The sequence below is a fragment of the Myxine glutinosa genome, chromosome 10, assembly GCF_964187855.1.
Source record: "Myxine glutinosa chromosome 10, kmMyxGlut1.1, whole genome shotgun sequence".
Lineage (NCBI taxonomy): Eukaryota > Metazoa > Chordata > Myxini > Myxiniformes > Myxinidae > Myxine > Myxine glutinosa.
The window spans coordinates 85,076,724-85,099,178 of NC_136270.1; positions in this window are offsets into that span (position 1 = coordinate 85,076,724).

Genomic DNA, 22,455 nt, shown 5'->3' on the forward strand with positions numbered 1-22,455 from the left:
AAAGGGACGACTGGGAAGCGCAAGTTTCAGAGGGGAGTAGTTAGATGAGATGATGCCGTGTGGTTGAGAATTGACCAGGTGTGATTGCACAGGTGTGCAACTGAACAGGTGTGTGCAGCAGTGTATGAGGGAGTAGTGGTGATTGCGTGTTGTGTTGACCAAATGGTCCAGGAAGAAAGGAGGGTGCAGGTGGCACCAGGTATGATTGCACAGGTGTGCAATGACAGGTGAATGGAGGACAGGTGTATGGAATAAATGGTATGGAGTATTGGAATGGATGGTCGTGGAGTGAGTATGGTGGAAATTGTGGAGTGGAGTGGATGGTGCGAAGGTGTGAATGGGGGAAGAGTGGACCCCCATCACGGATACCCGGGGCGGGTAGTGTAAGTGTTAGGTAGAGGGTACAGGTAAATTGTGGTTGGATATTGGCATCTGTGGTGCGAGTGGAAGAATGATGTTTGGATGGGTGCATTAGTGTTGTGGAAATGGCTGGGCGTGTAGCCTGTTAGTGTGTGTAGTTGGTTTGGGCACTCCACCACTGTGAGGATGTCGGCCAGGTGAGGCCGCAGGTGGGCTCTGGGAGCCGGTAGTTGTGGATGGGGCCCGAGGATCCGGAGGACGGACCCGGGTAGCCCAGTGCCAGAGGGCACCAAGGGGTGACAGAGCCAGGAGAGGGCCTTCCCCAGTTAGTTAGGTTAGGGTGAGGAGCTAGGTAAGCTCGGGTGGCAACTGCAGTGGTGGAGGTGTGCAGGTGGGTAGACCTGCTGGGAGAGCTACACGTCGCAGCCCAGAAATTGTGCGAGGGCACCGGGAGATGAATCGGGGGAGTGAGACCCCAAATTGAGAAGCATCACAGTTTGGTCAATGGGAATTGGTTTTTAGAACCCATAGTGTAAGCTGGCCAATGGATTGGCAGGGAGAGACCCCGGGTAGTGTAAAGTGTGTTAATGTCATTTAGAAAGTAGTTAGGATGAAGTCTCCTCGCACCATCTGCATCCACTCACCTGAGGTGACAGGAACTCCACACCATGCCATGTTTTATTATTTTTCATTGATGCAAATGTTTGGATTGTGAGACGCATCATGACGTGGGTGTGACATTGTGCGTAATTCCATCTCTTCCTCCTTATGAGGATTGATGATGAATTTGGTGATGGCAAATTTTGAAGTCGAGGGATTGTGGAGACGAATTTGGTATAGGAGAAATATGGGGAAGACGTGACAGTAGTGACAAATTTGTAAATGGGTAGATTTTGTAAATATGGGGTAAGGGCAAGGGTAGTGTAGGTGACAGGGGGGTGACGTACGGTAGGGACGAGCTTTCTCACTTCGCCCTCCGTACGCATTTCGCCTTGCATTGCCTTATTGACGTGTACCCTTGTGACCTTACCCCTCGCTCAATTGTCTTCCCCCCTTTTGTCTCCCACTTGAGGACCTGTGCGCCATTGGGTGCCGAGGGGAGCGTGCGTGAGGTGGCCATTGAGCGCACGAGATTCCCAGAACCAGCATGCATTGCATTGATGTACCACTTTATGGACCGCTGTTCTGCGGCCAAGTACCACTTGATGGACCCCAGGTTCTGGGGCAGGGCACCTCTGTTGGAGACCGGCCATAGTGGCCAGGGAATCTTGCTTGCGGACCTCGGTAAGGTGGCACCTATGCCAAACAGGTGGACCACCCTTAGTTGGCCCCTGTTGCCCGAAATAAAAATGGACACGGTTGTGCTTTTTATATTTCCAAGTAGGCCGCATGAAGCCAGAAGACGTCGGGAAGAACATCGGCCCAGCAGAGAAAGAGAAGACCACCACCAGTTGTTTTGTTGTGTTTATTAAGAACCATGGTGACTGTGCACCGAGTGGTGCTTTGTGGTGCTTTTGGTGCTTTTGGGTGCTTTGGTGGTATTGGTACTGGTGCATCGATGCAATGCGTGCTGTCTCCTCCCTCCCAACAGGAATTTCTTTTTCTTGTTCCCTAAAAAAACAAAAAAAACACAGGTCCTGGGTTGCGTTGTAAATAAGAAATCACGTCATTGTAAATAATGCTCCCCACCGTAAATGTATAGTTTGAGAATAATTCCGTAATTCGGTTAGCTGTGGGCTTGAGTCTGTTAGACAGGGTGCAATGCAATAGGGGGACATACTTATTTGTGTTTTAAGATTGTCACACTCAGGGTCAGGTTAATTGTAGAGGGAATTACACCTACGTGTCACACTAAGTTAAAGTTTTGTCGGCCCGAGCGCGGGCCTGAAGAAAGGAGGGTGCAGTGTAACGGTTTTGAGAAGTAATGAATCTGAGAAGTGTAACGGTTTTTGAGAAGTGTAACAATTTTGGAGGAAGTGTAACGAATGTAAAAAGTATGGTTTTGTTATGTGTAACACCCTCGCAATGTAAATAATGGTCGCAGCCGTCCGTCCTCCTAGTTAATTCCATGAAACTTACACACAGGCCACGATATATCTTTTTAAATAGTGTATTTCTTTATTCTATGTAGGCTAAATATGTGTTTCCCACTAGATTAACTCTGCATTGTATCAAACGAAATAAGCGTAGGCCCTTCCAATTTCCCCAATCATCTCCGCCCTCCAAAGTTCCTTTCAAAAGTGGTGCGAGTGGTGTTCAATCCCGCAAGCCGCCATTGCCCATGTGCTAATCTCGGAGAAGAAAGGCGTGTCTCCACCTCGTCATAGAGGGGAGGAGTGAGCCAACCCCACTTGGCCAACCAGCACCGCGGTTAGCGACCCGGTAGGCGTGCCCTCGCAGCCGGCGGCTTGATTCCGCCCGGAGTAATAAAGGGGACTGGAAGGGACTGCTTCACCAGATGAGCGAAGAGGCGACATACGAGAGGAGCTGTGAGCTGAGCTGTGAGCGGTGAGATGCGAAACGCTCCAAGCCAAAGAGGAGAGGTACTCGGAAAGGAAACCAGCTTTGGAGAGACGCGCTGAAAGGAGGGAGACGGCTCCACCAGAAGGAGAGGAGCAGGTGTGCCCGAGCCAGCGCGTGACGTCTACAGCATCGGCAGCGGATACGCGACGGAGGGTTTTCCCGCCAAAAACGCGAGGAATTGAGAGCTGCTGCCTCCGACCCTGCCTCCCTCTCCAGCAATCCACCTCAAGCCCTACCTGCCTGCAATATCCCCCATGTAAGTGTGAACGTCGTCTGTCCTACTCGTTGTCTTGGGGTTAAGTAAATTGAATAGAATAAGCTAACGATGCACTGTGTGACTGCTTTTTCCATCCATTGCTTGTAAATAATTTTGGTCGCTCTTTCTTTTTGCTTGTGTGTGTATAATAAATCTGTTCTTCCTCCGTACTCTGTCTTCTTCTCTTTTCCTTCTCTTTCGGTCGCTTTAGAGGTTTCCCGATTGAATATCTGCGGTGCGATCTGGTCAACGTCGGGTGGAATCGGGCCAATTGGGGATCCTGTTAGGTCGCGGTTGGACCATCCGCTCGGCCCATCATAACATCTTAAACCGCGATCTGTAACAATATATGTATATATATATATATATATATATATATTGTAACGAATTTGGAAAGTGTAAAGAATGTGAGAACTGGTTTGCTGTGTTTTAACTGACCCTCGTAGAGTAAATAAGGTCGAAGGACGTCCCCCTAGTTAATTCCATGAAACTTACACACAGGCCACGATATATCTTTTTAAATAGCTTATTTCCTTATTCTATGTAGGCTAAATATGTGTTTCCCACTAGATTGACTCTGCATTGTATCAAACGAAATAAGCGTAGGCCCCTTTCAATTTCCCCAATCATCTCCGCTCTCCAAAGTTCCTTTCAAAAGCGGTGCGAGTGGTGTTCAATCCCGCAAGCCGCCATTGCCCATGTGCTAATCTCGGAGAAGAGGGGGGTAGGAGCCGCCAACTCACAGGCGTGGCACGTCGTCATGATCAAAGGGGGAATCGGACAGCCCTAACAGCCAACCAGCACCGCGGTGAGCGACCCGGTAGGCGTGCCCTCGCAGCCGGCGGCTTGATTCCGACCCGAGTAATAAAAGCGACTGGAAGGGACTGCTTCGGCAGATGAGAGGAGAAATGAGATGAGAGGAGAGATGAGCTGTGAGAGGAGAGATGAGAGATGAGAGACGCTCCAAAAAGGAGAGGTACTTGGAGATGAAACAAGCTTTGGAAAGACGCGCTGAGAGGAGGGAGACGGCTCCACCAGAAGGAGAGGAGCAGGTGTGACCGAGCCAGCGCGTGACGTCCACAGCATCAGCAGCGTCGATGCGACCGAGGGTTTTCCCGCCAAAAACGCGAAGAGTGGGAGCTGCTACCTCCAGCCCTGCCGGTTGCAGGGACCTGACCCTGCCTCCCTCTCCAGCAACCCACCTCCGCCATTCCTGCCTGCAATTTCCCCCGTGTAAGTGTGAACGTCTGTCTTAATCGTTGTCCTGGGGTTAAGTAAACTGCATAGATAAGCTAACGATTCACTGTGTGACTGCTTCTTCCATCCATTGCTTGTAAATAACTTTGATCGCTCCTTCTTTTTGCTTGTGTGTATAATAAATCCTGTTATTCCTCCGTACTCTGTCTTCTTCTCTCTTCCTCTTTACATTCGGTCGCTTTAGAGGTTTCCCGATTGAATACCTGTGGCGCGATTGGTCAACGTTGGGGGAGTCGGGCTAATCGGGAATCCTGTAACGGTCGCGGTTGACCATCCGCTCGGCCCAAAGTAACATCTTGTCCGCGACCCGTAACAATTGGTGTCTAGGAGTGGGATACGAGGCCCGAACCAAATTTTTAAAACGTGTAGAAAAAAATTTGGTCAAAATTACGAGCTGCCGAAATTTTGTTGTTTTATAAAACCCGAATTTTGAGATCGCGCCATGGACAATCAAGGCGATCGGATGTCGGTGGGGGAGATAGACGGGTTAGGGGTAACCCAGGACCTCGGGGAAATGTATGTGGAGGAAAGGGAGGAGGAGAGCAATGGCAATGTGGTTGAGGGAGTATCAGGCGCACAAAATGGCGGCCTCGCGCACGAGGTTGTGGGCGCGCAAAATGGCGCCTCGCACATGGCCACAGCGCCCGCAACCGTAGCAGCGCCGCTGGTGGATTTGAACCTTTTTTTTATACAAATGAAGGCCCTTATGGCCCAGAATAGCGAGAAATTGAGGGAGGACATGGGGGCCAATAGCCAACGGTTAGAACAAAGGATGGGGTCCAATAGCGAGAAATTGAGGGAGGACATGGGGTCCAATAGCGAGAAATTGAGTGAGGACATGGGGGCCCAGATCGGAGGGTTAGGGAGTAGAATAGAGGGATTAGGAAACAAATTTGAGGGATTAGACAATAATTTTAAGGGATTAGGAAACAAATTTGAGGGATTAGACAATAATTTTAAGGGATTAGAAAAAAATTTTGAGGGGTTAGACAATGGGATAAAAGAGGTGAAAAATGGGTTAATGGGGTTAGAAAATAGGATGTAAGACAGATTGCGGGAAGTAGGGGAACAACCTGCCCGGGAAATCAAACGAATGGGGAACCAGATAGAGGAGGTGAAAATCGGGTTAGAAAGTAAACTGGATGCTCAGAGGGATGAATTGGGACAGATGAGGGTGGCATCTACAAAAGAGATGGAGGAGATGAAAGAGGGGATACGACGAGGTGTAAGTGAGGAGGTTTCGGGGCTACGCGAGAAGGTAAAGCGAGGTGAGAAGCGTATGGAGAAAGAGGTGAGGAATAATACGGCGAGGTTACAAGGGGGAATAGAAGATCTGACGGAGGAGGTGGAACAGCTGACGGAGGGACAGATGGAGTTAGTGGAGCAGGTTCAAAGGAACACTGCAGTACTAGGAGGGTTAAAGGCGACACAAAAAGATATTAAAAATGACTTAATAGCGACACAGGCAATGTCAGATGGTACGTGAGGGACTGACAATGAGGTTGGACGAGGTGACAGAGGTAATGGAGACAAAGGACCGGCAGGTGAGGATGCACATAGAGACGGTCACGGTAGCCTTAGAGGACGAACTTGAGGAGACGCACCGGGAAATAAAAGAGGTGAAGCAAAAATTAGAGGAAGTGGAAGAAGAGGTGAGTGAAATTAAGAAGGGACGGACAGAAACTAAGAGGGAGATAAAGGAGGAAGTAATGGAATATGTACAAGGTCGGTGCTCAACTCATGATGTGCTGCTCACCAACCAAATAAAGAGTTTGCAGATGGCAGAGGAGGTGCGACGAAGAGGTGCCAAGGTGAGTGGCGATATAATCGGAAATGTACATGATGTGAGGGGAGCTTCAGTCGGCTTGGGGGTTGTTGTGGACCCGGGTGTTCGTGAGAGGCCGTTGGTGAAGTGTGCGACAGGTCTGGTGTGCGAAAAAAGAGGTGTGCGAGAATGTCCGACCATGGGGTGTGTGAGGAAAAAGTGCGCGCCGACCAGTGAGTGTGCTGTCGAGAGTGAGTCGGTAGTAGCGCGTGTGCGAGGGAGCACATGGAAGCGTGGTGTGGTGAGTGTTACGGAGGAAGTAACGAAAAAGTGTGCGCAAGAGGATGCGCGAGAAAGGTGTGTAACGGACGTGTGCATGGGGAAAGAGTGCGCTGTCAAGAGTAAGGGCGAGTGCGCGACCGAGAGTGGAGGTGAGAGTAGTGAGAGTGACACGGAGCGTGAGTTGGTTGTGACAGGTGAGCGAGGATGTACACCTGGAATGGAAGGATGCACACCTGGAATGGTAGAGCGTGTGTGGGAATGCACACTTAAGTTGGTAGTGAGGCACGTGGTTGGGTGTGCGAGGGAGAGCACACCTGTGATTGTCACAGAGGAGGTGACCGAGGAGGGGGCGCGAAGAGGTGTGTTGGTGAGGTGTGCGAGCGACGAATGTGTGCCAAGGTGTTCGGTGGTCAGGTGTGTGACCAAGTCTGTGAGCGGAATGAGTGTACCTGGGTCCTGGGTGTGTTAGAGAAGGTACGACCAAGAGCAGGGAGATGGCTGGATGTATGAGCAAGAAAGGGGTAGCGTATGCGTGTAAGCATGCAGGTGAGGCATCGACAGTAACCGGGTTAGCGGTTAGAGCGACTTATAGCCGAATCGGGCCCTCGGTGCGTGCCGGGCTTCGCGTGCCGCGAGAACCAGCGGGGATCCGAGCCACGGCGGGTTCGAAAGGACCGCCGTACGCGATCCACGCTGGGCCTCGCTTGGAACGGCCACGTCCGTGCTCCACTAGGCGGCGCGGGCAGCCCGATAGGAAGGGTCGTCATGGCGACCACTTTTTATTGAGACGTTCCGGCAGGTCGAGATCGGGCAATTGGATGGCTCCGCGCCGAGGTGGTGCATGGGATCTCGGCACGGGTAAGCCCCCGTCCCTGCACCGAGTGCCGGACGCATCCAGCCGCCAGCACCAAAGAACCCGCGTTCATTGCTCGGCTGGACGAAGCCGGGCTGTAGACGTGAATTGGCGCACCGAGAGGATCTAATAAGTAGACGGGTAATGAGGTTAGTGTTTTGGACCCAAAATTAGAAAAAGGCAAAATTTAATGATTGGCAAAGGATTGGCAAAGTGATGATTGGTAATGGTACAGTGATTGGCAGATGATTGGCAAATTTTTGATTTGTTGGATTAGGTGTGCAAAATTTATAGTGGGACCTCCCCGATGTGGTGGGATGGCAACTCTGTCATCCCTCACACCACCGGGGGGGGGGGGGGCAAAGGAGCACTAGGTTTATGGGGTTGATGGCAGTGAAAACTAGCCCGGGTGGGTTAGGATATTGTGTGTAGGGATCTAGCGAAGATGACATTAGGTAACGTTAAGGTTAGTTAGTGACAAGGATACCTGTAGTGGGGACGCAGGTAGATTAGAGTGGATGATAATGACGTGGTATGTGCTAAGTTTAAAGGGAAGACGGGGTGCACTAAGTTAGCAGGGTAACAGGTAGATCAGATGATGCCGTGTGTTTGAGGATTGAACAGGTGAGATTGAACAGGTGAGATTGAACAGGTGAGATTGAACAGGTGTGATTGCACAGGTGTGCAACTGGACAGGTGTGTGGAGCAGTGTTTGAGTGATGGTGATGTGAGTTGTATTGACCAAATGGTCCAGGGAGAAGGAGGGTGCAGGTGGCACCAGGTATGATTGCACAGGTGTGCAACAACAGGTATGACACCAGGTGTGTGGGATACCTGGAGTGTGGGATATATGGCGGATTGGAATGGATGGTCGTGGAGTGAGTATGGTGGAAACAATGGAGTGGAGTGGATGGTGCAAAGGTGTGAATGGGGGAAGGATGGACCCCCATCACGGATACCCGGGAAGGGTAGTGTAATTGTTAGGTAGAGGGTATAGGTAAATTGTGGTTCGATATTGGCATCTGTGGTGCGAGTGAGAGAATGGTATTTGGATGGGTGCATTAGTGTTGTGGAAATGGCTGGGCGTGTAGCCTGTTAGTGTGTGTAGTTGGATTGGGCACTCCACCACTGTGAGGATGTCGGCCAGGTGAGGCCGCAGGTGGGCTCTGGGAGCCGGTCGTTGTGGATGGGGTCTGAGGATCCGGAGGACGGACCCGGGTAGCCCAGTGCTAGAGGGCACCGAGTGGGGTGACAGAGCCAGGAGGGGCCTTCCCCAGTTAGTTAGGTTAGGGTGAGGAGCAGGTAAGCTCGGGAGGCAACTGCAGTGGTGGAGGTGTGCACTGTGCAGGTGGGTAGACCTGCTGGGAGAGCTACACATCACAGCCCAGAAATTGTGCAAGGGCACCGGGAGATGAATCGGGGGAGTGAGACCCCAAATTGAGAAGCACCACAGTTTGGTCAATGGGAATTGGTTTTTAGAACCCATAGTGTAAGTTGGCCAATGGATTGGCAGGGCAAGACCCCGGGTAGTGTAAAGTGTGTTAATGTCATTTAGAGGATAGTTAGGATTGAAGTCTCCTCGCACCATCTGCATCCACTCACCTGAGATGAGGTAACTCCACACCATGCCATGTTTTATTATTTTCTATGATGCAAATGTTTGGAATGTGAGACGCATCATGACGTGGGTGTGACATTGTGCTTGATGTTCCATCTCTTCCTCCTTATGAGGAGTGATGTTGAATTTGGTGATGGCAAATTTTGGATAGGGGGATTGGAGACGAATTTGGTGTAGAAGGGAAAGATGGGGAAGACAAGACGTAGTGACGAATTTGTAAAGGTGTAAATTGTTGTAAATATGGGGTAAGGGCAAGGGTAGTGTCGGTGACAGGGGGGGGGGGGGGGTGACGTATGGTAGGGACGAGTTTTTCTCACTTCGCTCTCCGTACGCACTTCACCCTGCATTGCCTTTATTGACGTGTACCCTTGTGACCTTACCCCTCGCTCATTTGTCTTCCCCCCTTTTGTCTCCCACTTGAGGACCTGTGCGCCATTGGGCGCCGAGGGGAGCGTGCGTGAGATGGCCATTGTGCGCACGAGATTCTCAGAACCAGCATGCATTGCGTTGATGTACCACTTTATGGACCGCTGTTCTGCGGCCAAGTACCACTTGATGGACCCCAGGTTCTGGGGCAGGGCACCTCTGTTGGAGACCGGCCATAGTGGCCAGGGAATCTTGCTTGCGGACCTCGGTAAGGTGGCACCTTTGCCAAACAGGTGGACCACCCTTAGTTGGCCCCTGGGGCCCTAAATAAAAAATGAACACAAGTTGTGCTTTTTATTATTTCCAAGTAGGCCGCATGAAGCCAGAAGACGTCGGGAAGAACATTGGCCCAGCAGAAAAAGAGAAGACCACCACCAGTTGTTTTGTTGTGTTTATTATGAACAGTGGTGACTGTGCACCGAGTGGTGCTTTTGGTGCTTTGTGGTGCTTTTGGGTGCTTTGGTGGTATTGGTACTGGTGCATCGATGCAATGCGTGCTGTCTCCTCCCTCCCAACAGGAATTTCTTTTTCTTGTTCCCTAAAAAGAAAAAAAAAAACACAGGTCCTGGGTTGCATTGTAAATAAGAAATAACGTCACTGTAAATAATGCTCCCCACCGTAAATGTATAGTTTGAGAACAATTCCGTAATTCGGTTAGCTGTGGACTTGAGTCTGTTAGACAGGGTGCAATGCAATAGGGGGACATACTTATTTGTGTTTTAAAATCGTCACACTCAGGGTCAGGTTAAAAGTAGAGGGAACTACACCTACGTGTCACACTAAATTAAAGTTGTAGGCCCGGACACGGACCTGAAGAAAGGAGGGTGCAGTGTAACGAATTTGGAAAGTGTAAAGAATGTGAGAACTGGTTTGCTGTGTTTTAACTGACCCTCGTAGAGTAAATAAGGTCGAAGGACGTCCCCCTAGTTAATTCCATGAAACTTACACACAGGCCACGATATATCTTTTTAAATAGCTTATTTCCTTATTCTATGTAGGCTAAATATGTGTTTCCCACTAGATTGACTCTGCATTGTATCAAACGAAATAAGCGTAGGCCCCTTTCAATTTCCCCAATCATCTCCGCTCTCCAAAGTTCCTTTCAAAAGCGGTGCGAGTGGTGTTCAATCCCGCAAGCCGCCATTGCCCATGTGCTAATCTCGGAGAAGAGGGGGGTAGGAGCCGCCAACTCACAGGCGTGGCACGTCGTCATGATCAAAGGGGGAATCGGACAGCCCTAACAGCCAACCAGCACCGCGGTGAGCGACCCGGTAGGTGTGCCCTCGCAGCCGGCGGCTTGATTCCGACCCGAGTAATAAAAGCGACTGGAAGGGACTGCTTCGGCAGATGAGAGGAGAAATGAGATGAGAGGAGAGATGAGCTGTGAGAGGAGAGATGAGAGATGAGAGACGCTCCAAAAAGGAGAGGTACTTGGAGATGAAACAAGCTTTGGAAAGACGCGCTGAGAGGAGGGAGACGGCTCCACCAGAAGGAGAGGAGCAGGTGTGACCGAGCCAGCGCGTGACGTCCACAGCATCAGCAGCGTCGACGCGACCGAGGGTTTTCCCACCAAAAACGCGAAGAGTGGGAGCTGCTACCTCCAGCCCTGCCGGTTGCAGGGACCTGACCCTGCCTCCCTCTCCAGCAACCCACCTCCGCCATTCCTGCCTGCAATTTCCCCCGTGTAAGTGTGAACGTCGTCTGTCTTAATCGTTGTCCTGGGGTTAAGTAAACTGCATAGATAAGCTAACGATTCACTGTGTGACTGCTTCTTCCATCCATTGCTTGTAAATAACTTTGATCGCTCCTTCTTTTTGCTTGTGTGTATAATAAATCCTGTTATTCCTCCGTACTCTGTCTTCTTCTCTCTTCCTCTTTACATTCGGTCGCTTTAGAGGTTTCCCGATTGAATACCTGTGGCGCGATTGGTCAACGTTGGGGAGTCGGGCTAATCGGGGATCCTGTAACGGTCGCGGTTGACCATCCGCTCGGCCCAAAGTAACATCTTGTCTGCGACCCGTAACAATATATATATATATATATATTGAAATTATATATATGTATATATATATATATGTATATATATATATACATATATAATATATATATGTATATATATTATATATATATATATGTATATATATATATATATATATATATATATATATAATATATATATATATATATATATATATATATATATATACTAGCTTGGGTCGGCTCGCTGCGCACGCCTGAGCAAGCGTCGATACTGAGGAACGGGCTTATTTTAGCTGAGGCTAATGACTGTACCTGAGTTGCTGTGTTGTCATGATTTTCACCAATCATAATACAAACAATTACTTTGCACAAATATATATGTTGTGTTTGTGATATTACATTTTTATAGGCAATTTAGGTTGAAGATTTACGTTGAATGTTTTTTTTTTCAAGAAAGAAACCCATCAGCATATACATAGGGGAGGGGTAGGTGCAGACTAGAAGTTTGGGACGATTACACCTCACACCAAGTAATTCAAAACACCGCACCACCACGTAATTCAAAACACCTCACCACCACGTAATTCAAAACACCTCACCACCAAGTAATTCAAAACACCTCACCACCATAAAACACGTAATAAAAACACCTCACCACCACAAAATTAAAAACACCCTCACCACCACGAAATTGAAAACACCTCAGCCATCAAGCACGTAATAAAAACACCTCACAGCCATAAAACACGTAATAAAAACACCTCACCACAACGAAATTAAAAACACCTCACAGCCATAAAACACGGAATAAAAACACCTCACAGCCATAAAACACGTAATAAAAACACCTCACCACCACGAAAATAAAAACACCTCACAGCCATAAAACACGTAATAAAAGCACCTCACAGCCATAAAACACGTAATAAAAACACCTCACCACCACAAAATTAAAAACACCTCACAGCCATAAAACACGTAATAAAAACACCTCACAGCCATAAAACACGTAATAAAAACACCTCACCACCACAAAATTAAAAACACCTCACAGCCATAAAACACGTAATAAAAACACCACACAGCCATAAAACACGTAATAAAAACACCTCACCACCACAAAATTAAAAACACCTCACAGCCATAAAACACATAATAAAAACACCTCACAGCCATAAAACACGTAATAAGAACACCTCACAGCCATAAAACACATAATAAAAACACCTCACAGCCACGAAATTAAAAACACCTCACCACCACATCATTTAAAAACAACCTCACCACCAAGTAATTCAAAACACCTCACCACCACCTAATTAAAAACACCTCACCACCATGTAATCTATATAATAATAGCGTAAGGACTCGACTTTGTTATCCCTTTTACGCCACACCCAGGACCCGATGCCCACTGCACTAATGGATTTACGATCTACGAACCACGCTCTTTGTTTATCACGTACAGCCATACTCGAAAAATATGAATTCGCCGACGTTGGGGCCCAAAAGCATCCGATTAACTGCCGATACGACGCCATCTTACGACTCCATCGTATTGGCGTCTGCTGGGCGAAGGCGAAGCGAGCCGTCCGCTGATTGGACAGTCGAGTGGTGTGAACATGGGTGGTGTGAACCAAATGGTCTTTTTATTCCCTTGAACATTTTAAATTAGGATATATAAGGAAACGTCTTTATCATCATTTTAATAAAGTTCAATGGAGTGACGTTGCGATACTCGGGGTGCGGTGCATAAATCCTCGTAACTCAGAGAGGTGTAGCAGGTGGCGAGACGTAAGGAAGCTTAAAGATAACGAGCTGAAAAACAGACGAACGATATGTCAATCCCTTTCTACACCGAACGGAAATAAAAGTATGAGAGCGGAAAGGCATGGCCTGGGCACTTCGAGCATAGAGAAGGACTGATTGGACTTAACTTAAAGAGAAAAAATTGGAGCTTAACGGAAGAAGAAGATCCCATGAGCGCTCCCCTATGCCATCCATAATGGTACACTCTATCCATACACCACATCCTCCCTTCCGTGGATGTTCCACGGGTTTCGGCTAGTTATAAATACCTCACCACCACGTAATTCAAAACACCACACCACCATGTGATATTAAAACACCTCACCACCACGTCATTTAAAAACACCTCACCACCACATAATTCAAAATACCTCATCACCACGTGATTCAAAACCACCACAACGTTATTAAAAACACTTCACAACCACGGAAACAAAAGTTTGAGGGAGTCGTTAAGTGACAACACAGACACTGCCCAGATGTGTCGATATATAGATAAATGACTGTACCCGAGTTGCCGTTTTGTCATCTATCTATAATTCCAGTAATCTCTGTGTGTATGTTTGTATGTTTGTATGTTTGTATGTATGTATGTTTGTCTGTGACCGCTGTTTCTCGACAACTACCGGTCCGATATACTTGAAACTTGCCAGGTATATTGCTGGGGACCCGAGGATGTGCCTTTTCAAGGTTTGAAATTAATCGGACAAGTAGTTACCGAGCTATGGCGATTTAGCCGTTCGCCGTTCGCTTTGGCGTTGCGAATGGACCAAACCATTTCATGTAAATAGAGGGGGGGGGGGGGGGGTTCTGTGGTCGTTGCGAATGGACCAAACCATTTCATGTAAATAGAGGGGGGGGATTGTCACCGTACTCGCAAGCCGTTCGCCGTTCGCTTTGGCGTTGCGAATGGACCAAACCATTTCATGTAAATAGAGGGGGGGGGGGGGATATAATTTTAGATATATATATAGTACGGGCATATATATAGTACGGGCATGCCCTAGTGGTTTAAATGAAACCAATCATAATTGAAACAATTATTTTGCACAAATGTATTTGTAATATACGTGATATCACATTTTATAAACAATTGAAGTTGAAAAAAAAACTTTTTCCCAAAAAAATCCCCCCCCCCCCCCTCCCCAAAAAAAAATTGCATTTTTTTTTTTTAATACCCTTCGGACATACCGACGGGAGAGATATGTGCATACCAGAAGTTTGGTACGATTTCACAAAAGTTTGAGAAAGTAGTTCAGTGACAACACAACACAAGACAACACAACACAGGACAGGACAGACGCTGCACAAATATATATATATATATATATATATATATATATATATATATATATACACACACACACAGTCAAGGTTCGTGGAAGAGTTAGAACACAATGGATCAGGAAGCAACACAACAAAAGGACCATAAAAGAGAAAGTGAAACGCCATGAGCAGGGCTGAAGGACAAAATATAGGGAGACGGACAAGAAAGGATGAGGTGTAGGGAAGAACGCAGGTGGTGGATAACATGGAAGCATAACTGCAAATTCTCTCTCAGCTCGGAAGAAAAACTAGAAAAACATTGTGGGGAGGGAAGGAGGAGGTCCTGGTTTTGGATTGGCTATGAGCTGAGATGTCAGGAAGACCTAGAGGGAAGCATGAGATTGAAGCGGATGTGGAGGTTGATATCACAGGCTGGAATAACGGGGAACAATTGAGGAAGAAAGATTCGTTTGTTCCTCTGCCTCTTTCTTTAATGGTCACGATTACTCCCACGTTCTTTTGGGGTTGGCCGCGGTAGGTTTTATGGCCCAAAGTTTTTCACGAACCAGATGGCCAGGCCTGACGTTCTACAAAATAGTTCGGGCAGGAATTTGTAATTTGTCCATGGTGCCGGCGATAGTTGAGCTACTCATAGCTGGGTCGCGATTGGAACCCAGGCGAGAAAGATTGGAAGCGAGAGTGCATACATACCTCCAGGTCATCCTGATACCTCCCTGTGACGCAGCACGCGCGAGTCTCGGAGGTGGCCGATCGAGCTGCGTCACCTGGCGGTGGCGATGTTGACTCCTCCAGGCACTCTGATCGATTTTTATCGGCAAATTCACGCGGAGAGACCGACATTTCTACCTCCGTCAGCTCGGCGTCCCAGTGGCCGCGCCTTCAAGACGCCGATAGGGCGCGCCGTTTCATCCCAAGTGACATTTGGATAGTTATTAATGTATTTTTACTTTATGCTACTTAAAGCTTCCAGTTGGGGGTTCGAATCCGTACACGATGATGCGCGTCCGTCCAGCTGGTACAGGTGCTCGCAATACACGGTCCCGACCCTCGGATTGACCTCAAGACGAGCGTCCCATCTCAGAGCAACAGTTATGGACGTCCCATGGTGTATTTCACGAAGAGTCGGCAAGTTATCACCGGCACGCTTGGCAGGCACCCTTTCAGACATCGACATCATCGTTTGCAAATGCAAAGCCAAATGTAGGTGAGTACAATGCCACCGTGAATGATTTTGAGCAATCTTCTGTCGTGACAATTGGCGGGTAACTTGCGAAGGTGTAACAAGGATACACCACACTTATCAAACTAGAGTTCATAGAACACCTTACCCCACGCAGTCTAAAGAAAAAGGCCGTGGGAAGGGTCTTTTCAACTCTTGCTTTGCGTTTCAGAGGAAGACGTATACAATATTAGCTTTGTTCGTAAACTTTAAACAACAGGCACGATGGCAAAATGTGAATGGGTCAAACAGAGCAGTCCGGATGGGTCAAACGGAGCAGTCCAGAGCTGGACCTACTGCCATGTCTTTTTAAGTGGCGAAGCCGTTTCAATATTTGGCTATGTCCTTCCTTCCATCCATCCGTTAAAAATTAAGAAGAGGAATCTTTCTAACACACCGTGTTTAATTCTAAAGGGTAATTCTGATGGGTTCTTTTGGGATTGGGTAATTGGGTAATTCTGGGTAATTAATGCATAATTCTAAAGGTAAGATGGGTAATTCTAAAGAGTAATTCTCAAGGGTAATTCTGATGGGTAATTCTGATGGGTAATTCTAAAGGGTATGGGTCATTCTAAACTAAAGGGTCATTCTAATGGGTAATTCTGATGGGTAATTCTAAAGGGTATGGGTCATTCTAAACTAAAGAGTAATTCTAAAGGGTAATTCTGATGGGTAATTCTGATGAGTAATTCTAAAGGGTATGGGTCATTCTAAACTAAAGGGTCATTCTAATGGGTAATTCTGATGGGTAATTCTAAAGGGTAATTCTAATGGGTAATTCTGATGGGTAATTCTGATGGGTAATTCTGATGGGTAATTCTAATGGGTAATTCTAAAGGGTAATTCTGATGGGTAATTCTGATGGGTAATTCTAAAGGATAATTCTAAAGGGTAATTCTGATGGGTAATTCTGATGGGTAATTCTAAAGGGTAATTCTAAAGGGTAATTCTAAAGGGTAATTCTGATGGGTAATTCTAAAGGGTAATTCTGATGAGTAATTCCAAAGGGTAATTCTAAAGGGTAATTCTGATGGGTAATTCTCAAGAGTAATTCTAATGGGTAATTCTGATGGGTAATTCTGATGGGTAATTCTGATGGGTAATTCTAAAGGGTAATTCTGATGGGTAATTCTAAAGGGTAATTCTAAAGGGTAATTCTGATGGGTAATTCTGATGGGTAATTCTAAAGGGTAATTCTAAAGGGTAATTCTAAAGGGTAATTCTAAAGGGTAATTCCAGAGGGTAATTCTAAAGAGTAATTCCAATGGGTAATTCTGATGGATAATTCTAAAGGGTAATTCTAAAGAGCAATTCTGAAGAGTAATTCTAGAGGGTAATTCTAATGGGTAATTCTGATGGGTAATTCTGATGGGTAATTCTGATGGGTAATTCTAATGGGTAATTCTAAAGGGTAATTCTGATGGGTAATTCTAAAGGGTAATTCTAAAGGGTAATTCTGATGGGTAATTCTGATGGGTAATTCTAAAGGGTAATTCTAAAGGGTAATTCTAAAGGGTAATTCTAAAGGGTAATTCTGATGGGTAATTCTAAAGGGTAATTCTGATGAGTAATTCCAAAGGGTAATTCTAAAGGGTAATTCTGATGGGTAATTCTCAAGAGTAATTCTAATGGGTAATTCTGATGGGTAATTCTGATGGGTAATTCTGATGGGTAATTCTAAAGGGTAATTCTGATGGGTAATTCTAAAGGGTAATTCTAAAGGGTAATTCTAAAGAGTAATTCTAAAGGGTAATTCTAAAGGGTAATTCTAATGGGTAATTCTAATGGGTAATTCTGATGGGTAATTCTAAAGGGTAATTCTAATGGGTAATTCTGATGGGTAATTCTAAACGGTAATTCTAAAGAGTAATTCTGAAGAGTAATTCTAGAGGGTATTTCTAAAGGGTAATTCTAGAGGGTAATTCTAATGGGTAATTCTAAAGGGTAATTCCAGAGGGTAATTCTAAAGAGTAATTCTAATGGGTAATTCTGATGGATAATTCTAAAGGGTCATTCTAAAGAGCAATTCTGAAGAGTAATTCTACAGGGTAATTCTAAAGGGTAATTCTAGAGGGTAATTATAAAGGGTAATTCTAAAGGGTATTTCTAAAGGGTAATTCTCATGGGTAATTCTGATGGATAATTCCAAAAGGTAATTCCAAAGAGTAATTCTGAAGAGTAATTCTAGAGGGTAATTCTAAAGGGTAATTCTAGAGGGTAATTCTAGAGGGTAATTCTAAAGAGTAATTGTGAAGAGTAATTCTAGAGGGTAATTCTAAAGGGTAATTCTAGAGGGTAATTCGAGAGGGTAATTCGAAAGGGTAATTCTAATTCTAAAGGGAAATTCTAAAGGGTAATTCTAAAGGGTAATTCCAGAGGGTAATTCTGAAGAGTAATTCTGAAGAGTAATTCTTAAGGGTAATTCCAGAGGGTTATTCTAAAGGGTAATTCTAGAGGGTAATTATAAAGGGTAATTATAAAGGGTAATTCTAAAGGGTAATTCTAAATGGTAATTCTAAAAGTTAAATCTAAAGGGTAATTCTAGACGGTAATTCTAAAGGGTAATTCTAAAGGGTAATTCTAAAGGGTAATTCTAAAGGGTAATTCCGAATAGTAATTATTAAGGGTAATGCTGATGGGTAATTCTAATGGGTAATTCTAAAGAGTAATTCTGAATAGTAATTATTAAGGGTAATGCTGATGGGTAATTCTAAAGGGTAATTCTGATGAGTAATTCCAAAGGGTAATTCCAAAGGGTAATTCTAAAGGGTAATTCTGATGGGTAATTCTCAAGAGTAATTCTAATGGGTAATTCTGATGGGTAATTCTGATGGGTAATTCTGATGGGTAATTCTAAAGGGTAATTCTGATGGGTAATTCTAAAGGGTAATTCTAAAGGGTAATTCCAGAGGGTAATTCTAAAGAGTAATTCTAAAGGGTAATTCTAAAGGGTAATTCTAATGGGTAATTCTGATGGGTAATTCTAAAGGGTAATTCTAATGGGTAATTCTGATGGGTAATTCTAAACGGTAATTCTAAAGAGTAATTCTGAAGAGTAATTCTAGAGGGTATTTCTAAAGGGTAATTCTAGAGGGTAATTCTAAAGGGTAATTCTAAAGGGTAATTCCAGAGGGTAATTCTAAAGAGTAATTCTAATGGGTAATTCTGATGGATAATTCTAAAGGGTCATTCTAAAGAGCAATTCTGAAGAGTAATTCTACAGGGTAATTCTAAAGGGTAATTCTAGAGGGTAATTATAAAGGGTAATTCTAAAGGGTATTTCTAAAGGGTAATTCTCATGGGTAATTCTGATGGATAATTCCAAAAGGTAATTCCAAAGAGTAATTCTGAAGAGTAATTCTGAAGAGTAATTCTAGAGGGTAATTCTAAAGGGTAATTCTAGAGGGTAATTCTAGAGGGTAATTCTAAAGAGTAATTGTGAAGAGTAATTCTAGAGGGTAATTCTAAAGGGTAATTCTAGAGGGTAATTCGAGAGGGTAATTCGAAAGGGTAATTCTAAAGGGTAATTCCAGAGGGTAATTCTGAAGAGTAATTCTGAAGAGTAATTCTAAAGGGTAATTCCAGAGGGTAATTCTAAAGGGTAATTCTAGAGGGTAATTATAAAGGGTAATTATAAAGGGTAATTCTAAAGGGTAATTCTAAACGGTAATTCTAAAAGTTAAATCTAAAGGGTAATTCGAGACGGTAATTCTAAAGGGTAATTCTAAAGGGTAATTCTAAAGGGTAATTCTAAAGGGTAATTCCAGAGGGTAATTCTGAATAGTAATTATTAAGGGTAATGCTGATGGGTAATTCTAAAGGGTAATTCTAAAGGCTAATTCTAAAGGGTAATTCTAAAGGGTAATTCTAAAGGGTAATTCTGAAGGGGTAATTCTAAAGAGTAATTCTAAAGGGTAATTCGAAATAGTAATTCTAAAGGGTAATTCTGAAGGGGTAATTCTAAAGGGTAATTCTAAAGTGTAATTCTAATGGGTAATTATAATGGGTAATTCTAATGAGTAATTGTAATGGGTAATTCTGATGGGTAATTCGAAAATGTAATTCTAAAAGGTAATTATAAAGTGTGATTCTAAAGGGTAATTCTGATGGGTAATTCTGATGGGTAATTCTAAAGGGTAATTCAAAAGGGTAATTCTAAAGGGTAATTCTGAAGGGGTAATTCTAAAGAGTAATTCTAAAGGGTAATTCGAAATAGTAATTCTGAAGGGGTTATTCTAAAGGGTAATTCTAATGGGTATTTCTAATGAGTAATTATAATGGGTAATTCTAATGAGTAATTGTAATGGGTAATTCTGATGGGTAATTCGAAAATGTAATTCTAAAGGGTTATTCTAAAGGGTAATTCTAAAGGGTAATTCTAAAGAGTAATTCTAAAGGGTAATTCTAAAGAGTAATTCTAATGGGTAATTCTGAAGAGTAATTCTAATGGGTAATTCTAATGAGTAATTATAATGGGTAATTCTGATGGGTAATTCTGAATAGTAATTATTAAGGGTAATGCTGATGGGTAATTCTGAAGGGTAATTCTAAAGGGTTATTCTAAAGGGTAATTCTAAAGGGTAATTCTAAAGAGTAATTCTAAAGGGTAATTCTAAAGAGTAATTCTGAAGGGTAATTCTAAAGGGTTATTCTAAAGGGTAATTCTAAAGGGTAATTCTAAAGAGTAATTCTAAAGGGTAATTCTAAAGAGTAATTCTAAAGGGTAATTCTAAAGAGTAATTCTGAAGGGTAATTCTAAAGGGTAATTCTAAAGGGTAATTCTAAAGGGTTATTCTAAAGGGTAATTCTAAAGGGTAATTCTAAAGAGTAATTCTAAAGGGTAATTCTAAAGAGTAATTCTAAAGGGTAATTCTAAAGAGTAATTCTAAAGGGTAATTCTAAAGGGTAATTCTAAAGGGTAATTCTAAAGGGTAATTCTAAAGAGTAATTCTGAAGGGTAATTCTAAAGGGTAATTCTAAAGAGTAATTCTAAAGGGTAATTCTAAAGGGTAATTCTAAAGAGTAATTCTAAAGGGTAATTCTAAAGAGTAATTCTAAAGGGTAATTCTAAAGAGTAATTCTAAAGGGTAATTCTAAAGGGTAATTCTAAAGGGTAATTCTAAAGAGTAATTCTAAAGGGTAATTCTAAAGGGTAATTCTAAAGAGTAATTCTAAAGGGTAATTCTAAAGAGTAATTCTGAAGGGTAATTCTAAAGGGTAATTCTAAAGGGTAATTCTAAAGGGTTATTCTAAAGGGTAATTCTAAAGGGTAATTCTAAAGAGTAATTCTAAAGGGTAATTCTAAAGAGTAATTCTAAAGGGTAATTCTAAAGAGTAATTCTAAAGGGTAATTCTAAAGAGTAATTCTGAAGGGTAATTCTAAAGAGTAATTCTCATGGGTAATTCTAATGAGTAATTATAATGGGTAATTCTGATGGGTAATTCTGAATAGTAATTATTAAGGGTAATGCTGATGGGTAATTCTAACGGGTAATTCTAAAGGGTTATTCGAAAGGGTAATTCTAAAGGGTAATTCTAAAGAGTAATTCTAAAGGATAATTCTAAAGAGTAATTCTAATGGGTAATTCTGATGGGTAATTCGAAATAGTAATTCTAAAGGGTAATTATTAAGGGTAATTCTAAAGAGTAATTCTAATGGGTAATTCTAATGAGTAATTATAATGGGTAATTCTGATGGGTAATTCGAAATAGTAATTCTAAAGGGTAATTCTTAAGGGTAATTCTAAAGAGTAATTCTAATGGGTAATTCTAATGAGTAATTATAATGGGTAATTCTGATGGGTAATTCGAAATAGTAATTCTAAAGGGTAGTAATCTCTTTAGAATTACCCTAAGTCACCTACTCAAGTCATTCACCAACTTTTGTTCAAATCCACCTATAACTGTTTGAGACATCTAGTTTTACACCCCTCCTTTCCTATTCCATCTCCAGGCACTGCATGATTTCATCGCCGGGAACGGAATGGGGCACGGCGATGACACGTGCTGAAAGGGAGTTCTTGGTTTATCTCCATTTGTTTGTTTTCTTGCTTTTTTACTTTCTTGTTTGTTTGTTTGTTTGTTTGTCTAGGCGATGTCTCAGCCACCCTTTGAGCTAGGAAGCTGAAATTTCAACGCAATAGTGAGCACATGCTTTGGCAAAAAGAGCACTTTTTATTTTTTGATTAATTGATTAATTGATTAATTACTTAATTATTATCGATTTATTAAGTACTTATTTATTTCCTTTCTCATCTGGGCACCTTTTGAGCTGGGAAGCTGATATTTGTACATGACAATGACCAAGTGATTTAGCTGCAAAGGGTATTTTTGATTTATTGATTAATCAATTAATCGATTAATTATTTAATTATTTATTTAATGACTTCGTTAATTGATTTTTTTAAAGTCACATATTCAAATGAAACGGTGGTGGTTTAGGTATTCTAATAGCCAGTTGATTAATTATTTAATTACTTTACGATTATTATTTAGTTATATTTGTTATTAATCACTTATTTATTTTGGATGGGAAATTACGGGGGGTTTTTAATCACTTATTTATTTTCTTTCTCATCTGGGCAATATCTCAGGTACCTTTTGAGGGAGGAAGCTAATATTCGGACATGACGGTGACCAAGTGATTTGGCTATGAAGGATATGTTTGATTTATTGATTGATCAATTAATCGATTAATTAGTTATTGATTCGTCATTTAATCAATATATATATTTTTCGATTAATGACTTGTTTAATTCATTTTCAAAAAGTTACAGCTTCGGAAGAAACACTGGTGGTTGCGGTATGCCATTAGCCAATT